Source organism: Eschrichtius robustus, chromosome 2 (assembly GCF_028021215.1).
Source record: "Eschrichtius robustus isolate mEscRob2 chromosome 2, mEscRob2.pri, whole genome shotgun sequence".
Classification (NCBI taxonomy): domain Eukaryota; kingdom Metazoa; phylum Chordata; class Mammalia; order Artiodactyla; family Eschrichtiidae; genus Eschrichtius; species Eschrichtius robustus.
This window is the reverse complement of record NC_090825.1, coordinates 164,497,718-164,510,178: the sequence shown is the minus strand read 5'-3', so window position 1 is coordinate 164,510,178 and position 12,461 is coordinate 164,497,718.

Here is a 12,461-nt window from a genome sequence, read left to right as displayed (position 1 = left end):
GCTTGAGGCCTCAGCACCAAGCAGGGCTAAAAAAATCACATCCCAGGCCCTTCTTTGATACATCCAAGCCCCAGGAGCCAAGCCAGCTCAAGCCAGGAGCAGCTGAGAAAGATCAAGTTGGAAAAACTCACTGACTTAAGGCTGAGTGGAAATGAGAATCACAGACCGTGGTCACTAGAAAAGCTCTGGACATAGTCATGAGGGATGCATGGGGGTCAGAACCAGAAATGGGTGGCTGGAAGGAAAGCAAGCTCCTGGGAAATTTCCTTGTCCTCATGCTTCTTGCCATCTGTCTCTGCTGCCATGCCTCCAATTTCTTACTAACTGGTCCTCATCACTTGCTTCCCTGACAACCTCACCTATCCAAAACCAAAGGGCCCAATGACATTTATCACACAAATAGAAAAAAAGAATGCTAAATGTGTATGGAACCACAAAAGACCCCAAATAGCCAAAGCAATCATGAGAAAGAAGAAGAAAAACAGATATCACACTTCCTGCTTTCAAAGCTATAGAATTTAAAACAGCACGGTACTGACATAAAAATAGACCCAGAGACCATTAGAACTGAATAGAGGCCTCAGAATTAAACCCCAATAAATGCAGGCAACCTATATTTGACAAGAGAGTGAAGAACACCCAAGGGGGAAAGGATAGTCTCTTCAACAAATGGTGTGGTGAAAACATGAAGAAAAATAAAATTGGACTCTTATCTTGCACCACTCACAAAAATTGACTCAACATAGATCAAAGACTTAAACATAAAACTTGATACCACAAAACACCTAAAAGCAAACATGGGGGGAAAGCTCTTCAACATTGGCAGTGATTTTTTTGACTATGACACCAAAAGTAAAAAGAATGAAAGAAACAAATCAATGAGTAGAACTACACCAAAATAAAAAGCTTCTGCCCTGCAAAAGAAACAACAAAATGAAAAGGAAACATATATGGGTAGGATCTGAATGACAGAGTAGAAATATCCTGAGCTGATTTCCTCCCATGGACACACCAAAACTACAAATACATATAGAATGACTGTCTCTGAGAATGACTTGAAGATTGGTAGAGCAAATATCTACGATTAAGGATATTAAGAAAAAAACACATGGAGACAGGTAGGAAGGACAAAGGCACAATCTAGTCAGGACGCACATCCCTGGTGCATTGACCCACAAGCAGGAGAGGATATCATGAACTAGGAAGTTTGCATCATGCATACCGGCCCTGGGGGCCTGGCCCAGAAGTTGAGCCTCCAAAATGCCTGGCTTTGAAAGCAGCAGGGCTTACACTCAGGAGAGCCAGAAAGTTGTAGGAAACCAGGATCCTGCTATTAAAGGGCTTGTGCACAAACCAACTCACTCCAAGTCCCAACACAGAGGCAGTAGTTTGAAAGGTTCCTGGTGCTCCAGCAACCCTGACAAGGCTGCCCCAGCACGCCTCAAAGCCTGTGCCTGCTTCAGCACCAGCCACCCCATCAAGACAACCACAGCTGGCCTGGCATATCCAGGGACCTCTATCACTCATGCTCACTCTAGCTCCAGCCATGGCAACCTGAGTGCACAAGGCAAACTCAGCCCAGCCCAGTGCACTCTGAGAAAAGTCCGGCCTGCACTTGCTCAGCTACAGCCACCCAACCAAGTTTCACTCTCACCAGGCTGGCCCAGTATACCCTGTGAAAAACCCCAACTAGTGCCCATTCTAGCTCCAGCCATTCTGCCAATGTGGCCCTGTCTCAGCTCAGCACACCCCGTGAAAAACCTGACTTGTGCCCACTCCAGATGCAATGTCCACCAAGGCAGCCCTGGCTCATTCCAGCACACCTTGAGAAAGCTCCTCCAGACTGCACCTACTCCAGCTACATCCATCCCACAAAGGTGACCTTAGTGACCAACCCCCCATTCGTAACCACTTCAGAAACAGTTGTCCTACAAAGGTGACTCAGGCCTTGCACATCCCAGGAAACACTGGCTTGTGCCTGCTCCAGCCCCATCCAGCCTGATGAGAATCAGGAACATGTAGTCTGCATATGGGGTGTTCCTACACAAGGCCATGCCTTCAAGACTAGAAAAGGAAACTAGTTTACCAAGTTCATAGAAACAAACACAGAAAGTCAAACAAAATGAGGAGGCAGAGGAATATGTTCCAAACAAAAGAAAAAGATAATCTAATGAAATGGAGATAAGTAATATGCCTAATAAAGGGTTTCAGTAATGATCATAAAGATGTTCACCAAACTCAGGAGAAAATACAGGAACTCAGTGAGAACTTCAACTGAGTTAGAACCAAACCAGCTGAAGAATATAATAACTGAAGTGAAAAATACACTGTGAAAACAGCAGATTGGATGATATGGAAGAATTCATAAGCTACTTGGAAGACAATAGTGGGAAATCCCCAATCAGAACAGGAAAAAAAAAAAAAAACCAAACTAAAATTTGAGGAATAGTTTAAGGGACTTCTGAGAGAATGTCAAAAATGTCAACATATGCATTATAGAAATCCCAGAAAGAGAAGAGAGAGAGAAAGTGGCAAAAATTTTTATTTGAAGAAATAATAGCTAAAAACTTCCCTAATGTGGGGAGAATACCTAGGTCCAAGAAGCACAGAGTCCCAAACATGACGAACCCAAAGAGATCCACACGAAGACATATCATAATTAAAATGGCAAAAGTTAAAGATAAAGGAAGAATTTTAAAGGTAGCCAGAGAAACCGAGCTAGTCACATGCAAGGAAAAACTGATGAGGCTATCAGCTGATTTTTCAGCAAGAACCAGGCCAGATGGAGACATATGATGTATTTAAAGTGCTGTAAGGAAAAACTTTACAACAAAGACTACTCTATTCAGCAAGGTTATCACTGAGACTTGAAGGAAAGATAAAGTATTTCCCACAAAAGCAAAATTAAAGGGGTTCATCACCACTAACCAGGCCAAACCAGGGATGTTAAGTATCTTCTTTAAGTGGAAAAGAAAAGACAATAAATAGATATATGAAAATGTACAAAAGAAAAAAATCTCACTGGTAAAGGAAAATATATAATAAAGTCAGTGGATCAGGCACTTAAAATGCTAGTGCAAAGGTTCAAAGACAAAAGTGTAAAAGAAACTATAACTACATTGAGTAAAAAGATGTAAAATATAACATCTATTACATAAAAAACGTGGGATAAGGGAGTAAAAATGTACTGATTTTAGAATGTCTTTGAACTCAAGTAACTATCTGCTAATGTAAACTAATATATGTAACTATAACTATATATATAGGTATATATAACTGTATATGTATGTGTGTGTGCGTACATATATATATATATATATATACATATATATATATATAGAGAGAGAGAGAGATTGATATGTATGAACCTCACAGTAACCACAAACCAAAGACCTACACTAGAGACACAAAAAATAAAGAGAAACAATCAAACTATAACACTAAAAAAAAAAAAATTACCAAACCACAAGGGAAAACACTAAAAGAAGAGGAAAACTACAAGAAAATCACAAAACTCTTTTTAATAGCAATAAGTTCATATCTATCAATAATCACTTTAAATATAAATGGACTAAGGAATTCCTTGTTTGTCCAATGGTTAGGACTCCATGCTTTCACTGCTGAGGACCAGAGTTCAATCCCTGGTCAAGGAACTAAGATCTCACAAGCCGCATGGTATGGCCTAAAAAAAAAAAAGTAAATATAAATGGACTAAATGTTCCAATCAAAAATACGGTGGATGAATGGATAAACAAACAAAACCCATCTATATGCTGCTACAAGACTCACGTCAGATCTTAAACACGCACAGACAAAGTGAAAGATGCCAAAAGATATTCCAATTAAATGGAAGTTAAAAGAAAGCTGGCATAGCAAAAGTCATATCAGACAAAATAGATATTAAAACTATGAATGTAGCAAAAGAAAAAGAGGGCAGTAAATAATGATAAAAGAGTCAATCCAAGAAGTGGATATAAACTTTGTAAAAATGTATTCACTGATCATAGGAGCATTAAATATAGAAAGATAATATTAACAGGTGTAAAGGGGAAAATTGACAGTAATACAATGATAGTAGTGGACTTTAACACCACATTTGCATCAATGGACTGATCATCCAGACAGATATCAATAAGGAAACAAAGGCCTTAAAAGACAAAATAGACCAGATTGCTTTAGAGATATATACAGAATATTCCATCCAAAAACTGCAGAATACACAATCTTTTCAATTGCAGAAGGACCATTCCCCAGGATAGATCACATTTTAGGTCACAAAACAAGTCTCAATAAATTTAAGAAAATTGAAAATATTAAGCATCTTTTCTGACCACAACAGTATGAAACTAGAAATCAATTACAAAAAGAAATCTGGGAAAAACATAAACACATGGATCCTAAACAACATGCTATTAAACAACCAATAGGTCAATGAAGAAATCAAAGAGGATATCCAAAAATACCTTGCAACAAATAAAAATGAAACACAACTTTCTAAAATCTGTGGGATGCAGCAAAAGCAGTTTTAGGAGGGAAGTTCATTTCAATACAGGCCTACCTTAGGAAACAAGAAAAGTCTTAAATAAACAATCCAACTTTCCACCTAAACAAACTAGGAAAAGAAAAACAAGCAAAGCCCAAAGTTAGTAGAAAGAAGGAAATAATGAAGATCAGAGCAGAAATAAAAGGGGATATATGTATACATATAGCTGATTCACTTTCTTTGTACAGCAGAAACTAACACAATATTGAAAAGCAACTATACTCCAATAAAAAAAAAAAGAGAGACCAAAATATAGGAAGATCAATGAAACTAAGAACTAGTTCTTTGAAAAGATAAACAAAATTGATTAGACTTTATACAGACTCATCAGGAAAAGAGAAGGGCAAAATAAATAAAAGAGAAGTTACAAACTTACCATAGAAATACTTACAATCACAAAAGTCTACTACAAACAATGATATGCCAACAAATTACACAAACTAGAAGAAAAGGGTAACTTTCTAGAACCATGCCATCTTCTAAGACTGAATCAGGAAAGAAATGAAAACATGAATAGACCAATTATTAGTAATGAAATTAAATCAGTGATCCAAAAACTCCCAGAAACAAATGTCCAGGACCGAACAGCTTCACAAGGGTATTCTACCAAACATTTAAAGAAAAGTTAATACCAGTCCTTCTCAAACTATTTCAAAAAATTGAAGAGGAAGGAATGCTTACAAACTCATTCTACAGGGTCAACATCACCCTGATACCAAAACCAGACAGAAACACCACAAAAAAAGATATCACAGGCCAATATCCCTGATGAACACAAATGCAAAAATCCTCAACAAGTATTATCAAACAAAACAACAACATATTATAAGATAATACAGAATGATCGAGTGGGATTAATTCCAGGGATGCAAGGATGGTTCAATATCTACAAATCAATCAATGTGGTATACCACATTAACAAAACAAAGGTGAAAAATCATCACAATAAACTCAATAGATGCAGAAAAAGCATTTGAGAAAATTCAATATGTATTTATAATAAAAACTTGCCACAAAGTGAATACAGAAGGAGCCTCAACATAATAAAGGCCATATATGACAAACCCGTAGCCAACATAATACTCAATGATGAAAAGAGGAAAGCTTTCCCTCTATAATCAGGAATAAGACAAGAATGCCCACTCTCACCACTTTTATTCAAAATAGTATTCTATGTTACAGGCATAGCAATCAGAGAGTAAAAGCAAATAGAAGGAATTCAAATTGAAAAGGAAGAAACAAAACTATCACTATTGGCAGATAACATGATTTTATATATATATATATATATATATATATATATATATATATATATATATATATAAAACCCTAAAGGCTCTACAAAAACAAAAACTATTAGAACTAATAAATGAATTCAGTAAAATTAAAGAATACAAAATTGGGCTTCCCTTGTGGCGCAGTGGCTGAGAGTCTGCCTGCCAATGCAGGGCACGCGGGTTCGAACCCTGGTCTGGGAGGATCCCGCATCCCGCATCCCGCATGCTGTGGAGCGGCTGGGCCCTTGAGCCACAATTGCTGAGCCTGCGTGTCTGGAGCCTGTGCTCTGCAACAAGAGAGGCCGCGATGGTGAGAGGCCCGCACACTGCGATGAAGAGTGGCCCCTGCTCTCCGCAACTGGAGAAAGCCCTCGCACAGAAACGAAGACCCAACACAGCCAAAAATTTAATTAATTAATTAATTAATTTTAAAAAAAAGAATACAAAATTAACATACAGAAAAAGGTTGCATTTCTATACAATAACAACAATCTATCAGAAAGAGAAATGAAGAAAACCCATTTATATGTTCATTAAAAAAATGAAATACCTAGGAATAAATCTAACCAAGGAGGTGAAAGACAAGTCCTCTGAAAGCTAGAAGACTTGGATGAAAAAAGTTGAAGACAACACAAATAAACGGAAAGTTATGATCAGGGATTGGAAGAATAAATATTGTTAAAATATCCATACTACCTAAAGCAACCTACAGATTCAATGCAATCCCTATCAAATACCCAATGACATTTTTCACAGAACTAGAAAAAATAATTCTAAAATTTGTATGGAAACAAAAAAGACCCTGAATACCCAAAGCAATCTTGAGAAAGAAGAACCAAGCTGCAGGTATTACACTCCTTAATTTCAAACTAGACTACAAAGCAATAGTAATCAAAGCAGTCTGGTAGTGGCTCAGAAACAGGCACATACATCAATGGAACAGAATACAGAGCCCCAGAAATAAACCCACGCCCCTACAGTCAATTAATCTATGACAAAGAAGGCAAGAATATACAATATGGATAAGAGAACCTCTTCAAAAATGGTGTTGGGAAAACTTGACAGCTACATGCAAAAGAATGAAACTAGTTCATTTTCTTACAATGTATACGAAAATAAACTTAAAATGAATTAATTACATAAATATAAGAACTGCAGTCATAAAACTCTTAGAAGAAAGCATAAATAGTAAGCTGGTTGACTTCACTTTTAGCAACATTCTTTTTCCATCTCTCTCCTCAGGCAAGGGGAAAAAAGTAGAATAAACATTTAGGACAGCATCAAACTAAAAAGCTTTGTACAGTGAAGGAAATATCAACAAAAAAGGCAGTCTACTGAATGGGAGAAGTTATTTGCAAATTATATATATGATAAGCGGTTAATATCAAAAATATACAAAGAACTCATAAAACTCAACATTAAAAAACCTGAATTTAAAAATGAGCAGAGGACCTAAATAAACATTTTTCCAAAGAAGACATACAAATTGCCAACAGACACCAAAAAAGATGCTCCACATCACTAATCATCAGGAAATGCAAGCCAAAAGTACAACGAGATATCACCTTACATCTTTCAGAATGGCTATTATCAAAGAGACAACAAATAAAAAGTGTTGGCGAGGATTTGGAGAAAAGGGAACACTCGTGCATCATTAGTGGGAATGTAAATCGGTGTAACCAACTATCGAAAACAGTAGAGGTTCCTGAAAATATTAAAAACAGAACTGCCATATAATCTGGCAATCATACTTCCGGGTATATATTTAAAAGAAATGAAAACAGGTTGTTGAAGAGATACATGCACTCCTGTGTTTATTGCTTCACTATTCACAATAGCCAACATACTGAAACAACTGAAGAAGTGTTCATTAACAGATGAATGAGGAAGACGTGGTATGTAGGTACAGTGGAATCCACTTCAGCCATGTGGAAAAAGGAAATTCCACTATTTGCAACAACATGGATGAACCTTGAGGACACGAGTGTAAGTGAAAAAGAGACAGAGAAAGACAAATACTGTATGATGTATCATGTATCTTAATTCTAAAAACACCAAACTCGGGCTTCCCTGGTGGCGCAGTGGTTGAGAATCTGCCTGCCAATGCAGGGGACATGGGTTCGAGCCCTGGTCTGGGAAGATCCCACATGCCACGGAACAACTAGGCCCGTGAGCCACAATTACTGAGCCTGCGCGTCTGGAGCCTGTGCTCTGCAACAAGAGAGGCCGCGATAGTGAGAGGCCCGCGCACCGCAATGAAGAGTGGCCCCCGCTTGCCACAACTAGAGAAAGCCCTCACACAGAAACGAAGACCCAACACAGCCATAAATAAATAAATTTAAAAAATAAGCAGCCTTTTAAAAAAAAATAATAATAAAAATTTTAAAAAAAACAATAAAAAAAAAATAAAAACACCAAACTCAAAAAAACAGAAAGTGAAATTGTGGTTACCAGGGGTTGAGGAGTGGAGGAATGGAAGAGATGATGTTTAAAGGTACATAATATTTACAACTAGTAAATAAATAAGTTGGAGATATAATACACAGTACAGTGATTATAAACACAGAGCTGTATTATAAACATTACACTGCTGAGAGATTAGATCTTAATTTTTCTACTACTAGAAGAAATGATAATTGTGTGATGTGACGAGGTGTTAATTAACACTACTATGGCAATCACATTGCAAAATAAATGTATCAAATCAATACATTGTACACCTAAGGATGTAAGAATAAGAGAGAGAAGAGTAACTTTAAAAGTCAAATGGTTCTAAAAGACTTATGACCAGATAGAGTATTCCCTGCCTCACAATAGATTCCAACACCCAGACACAACCATTTTCAACTCTTTTATTTGTTTCTTCCGGAAAGATAAATAAAATTGATAAACCTCTATTCACACTGGCCAAAAACAAAGATAGAAGACAAAAATTACCAATAATGAATGAAACAAGGGACATCAATACTGATCCCATGGACATTAAAAGGGTAGTAAGAGAATACTAAGAACTGTACCCTCATAAATTCAACAACTTAGGTGAAATGGACTAATTCCTTGGGAGACATAAACTACCAAAACTCACAAGAAAAATAGAGGATGTAAGAATTCTGCATCTATTAAAGAAATTGAAATTATTAAAATTCACCATAGAATAGAAACAAAATGCCAGGCCCAGATTGCTTCACTGGTGAATCCTACCAAACGTGTAAGGAAGAAATCATTCTAATTTTACAAAGCTCTTCCAGAAAAGTAAGGCAGACTTTCCAATTCATTTCATGAGGCCAGTGCACTCCAATACCAAAGCCTGACAAAGAAAAGTAAACACAATTACAACAGAAAACCATAAAGAAGTAATTTATCTATATATATATATGCATATATCTGCAAAAACAATGAATACAAGGTTACATACACAATTACAGCAATATATGGAAAGAATAATACATCACAACCAAGTGAGATTCACTTCAGGAAAGCAAACCTGTTTGAACAATGGAAAAATCAATCGTAATTTCACTAGATTAGCATAATAAATAAGAAAACCATACGATCATCTCAATAGATGCATAAAAATCTTTCAATAGTATTTACCATTTATTCATGATAAAAACTTACAGAAACTAAGAAGAGAATTTTCTTAGCCTAGTAAAAACCATTTATATTAAAAAACAACCCCCCTCCCCCACTGCCCGCCACAGCTAGCATCATTCTTTTTTTTTTTTTTTTTTTAATTTATTTTTGGCTGCGTTGGGTCTCCGTTGCTGCACATGGGCTTTCTCTAGTTGCAGAGAGCGGAGGCCACTCTTCGTGCGGTGCATGGGCCTCTCACTGTGGCGGCCTCTCCTGTTGCAGAGCAGAGGCTCTAGGCATGCTGGCTTCAGTAGTTGTGGCTCACGGGCTCCAGAGCGCAGGCTCAGTAGTTGTGGCACATGGGCCCAGTTGCTCCGTGGCATGTGGGATCCTCCCCAACCAGGGCCCAAACCCATGTCCCCTGCATTGGCAGGCGGACTCTCAACCACTGCACCACCAGGGAAGCCCCATCATTCTTAATAATGAAAGACTGAATGTTTTTCCCTAAGGTAAGGAACAAGACAAAAATACCCTCTCTCACCACTCTATGATACATAATATTGAAGTCCTAGCTAGTGCAATAAGACAAGAAAAAGAAAGATATACTTGTTGAAAAGGAAAAAATAGGAATGTCTCTGTTCACAGGGTGTAATATTCTGCATTAAAAAATCCCAACAAATGCACAAAAAACTCCTAGAACTAATAAGTGAGTGGAAATGTTGCAAAATACAAGATCAGTATACAAAAGTACTCCTATTTTCCAGCAAAGAACAATTGAAATTTGTTTTTTAAAAAAAGTATCATTTATAATTGCACTAAATAAATAAAATACTTAGATATAAACAACAAAATATATGCAGGAGATATACACTGAAAACTACACAACACAGAAGAAAGAAATAAAAGAAGATTCAAATACACATAGAGACATATTGTGTTCATGGATTGACGGCCTCAATAGTGTGCTGGTGTCAGTTTTCCTCAGTTTGATCTATAAATTGAAAAAAATCCCAATCAAAATCCCAGCAAGCTTTTTTCATAGATATTGATAAACTAATTCTACATTTATACAGGAAAGACAAGAGGAACAGAATAGACTAAACAATTTGAAAAAGAAGAATAAAGTTTGAAGACTCACACTGTAAACTTATCCTATTCCAAACTTGCTAGAAAATTTCCATAATCAGGACACTGAGGCACTGAAGAAAGGATAGACCTACAGAACAATGAAATAGAATAGTGAGGACAGAAATTAACCCAAAAATAATCATATAATTCTTTAACAAGTTGCTAAGATAACATTCAATGGAAAAACGAATGCCTTTTCAACAAATGTTGCTACAACAAGTGAATATCAATATGGGGGAAAATGAACAAATTAACTCATTGACAGGAAAAAAAGTAGTCAATAAAACGGAGACGTCGAGGGAACCTAATGGAGCCCCAGATTCAGGGGGAAGTATGGTGATTACCTTACCAGTTTGCCTGCATTCCCCTCCTCATTTGTTCCCTGGAGACAGGTTTATAATGATAAATTTTTCTCTCCCAAGTTAATTTGCCTGTGGTTCACCTCCTAATAAATTCTGTCACTCCGTGGAGCACTTTCACGGCACCATACTCCTTTCATGTAAATATTAAATCATCCCAGGACTTGTATTCCCCAAAAGGTCCTTGAGTGGATAAGTTGATCCCCATTTTGAGGGTAAAGGGAAGTGCTTCTCAGTGATTTGCCAAACGTCAGACAGATAGAAAGCAGCACAACCATGATCTCTGCTGACCCTCAGACTCAAACCTCCACCTGTCCACATGGCACCTCCACTCAGAGTTCCAACGGACACCTCAAGTCTAACAGTCCTTTTCTTAGATCTCGACTCTTAATTCCCCAACCCCACCCCTACCCCCAGGTCTACTCTCCCAGAGACTTCCCCATCTCTTTGAACGGCACCCCCTTTACTTAGTTGCTCAGAAGGAATCATCAGGTGATTCTTATCGTCTCCCTCTAACATCCTCATCTAGTTAGTCAGCAAACCTGGCAGGTCTATCTTCAAAATACATTCTGAACCCAGTTTCTTCTCACACTCTCTGTCTCTCTCACTATTGTCCAAGCCACCATCATCTCTAACAAGAAGGAATGAATAATCACCTTTAGGTGCTTTAGACCTATCCTTTCAGCCTCCACTGTAATCTATTTGCCAAGCCTAAATTAAGTCATGCCTAACACCTTCAGTGTTTCCATCATACTTAGAATAAATTCTGAAGAAAAGACCATGCCCACCATTGTCGTACATTCCTGTTCCCTGATTACTCCTCACCCTTCATATCCTACCACTCTCCCATTGGTCACTACTCCACCACTGGGGCTTACTACCTACTCAGTGGACATGGCAAGTTCCTCCCATTTTCACAACCTTACATTTGCTGTTCCCTTTACTGGGGACACTCTTCCAACATATATGCACATTTTTTTGTCTCTGCTCAAGTGTCAGGTATCCAGGAAACTGTACCATTCACAACACGCTTTTCAAAAGTGTCCCAGTGCAGAGAACCAATTTGTATCTACTAGACACTGATTTGGGAGAGAAGACAGGATAGGAACTGTTTTACCACTAATCCAGCGGTAGGATCCAGCATCCAGGAAGATGCTTTCAACCAGTAACCCTGAGGGGCAGGGATGAGGGGAAAAGAGGGGCTTCCCTTTCTCAGTAACACCAACCCTCTAGTGGTCATGAAAAGGAGTTTTGTGCTCACAAGGTAAGACATATGGGGACCAAGGAAGTGAATGGCACAATGAAGTGGTGTTTCAGGCTATGGGCTGCAGACTGCTGAATGAAAGAGGCTCACCCAATGCCTAATGTGGCGGTTAACCATTACAGCACCACCCACAGGAACTTCTGAAGCTTCTGCTGACAGAGTCTGGCTGGACTTCAGAAACTGCTCTTATAAGAGCCTGATGCTCACACGTATTGATGTGCTAGGCTCAAAGGTCTCAGTTTAGAGGCACCACACAGTTCTGTCCTCTCCTACCAGACCCTGAGACCTCTCTTCTTCTTCACAGCCTCCTCCCATTT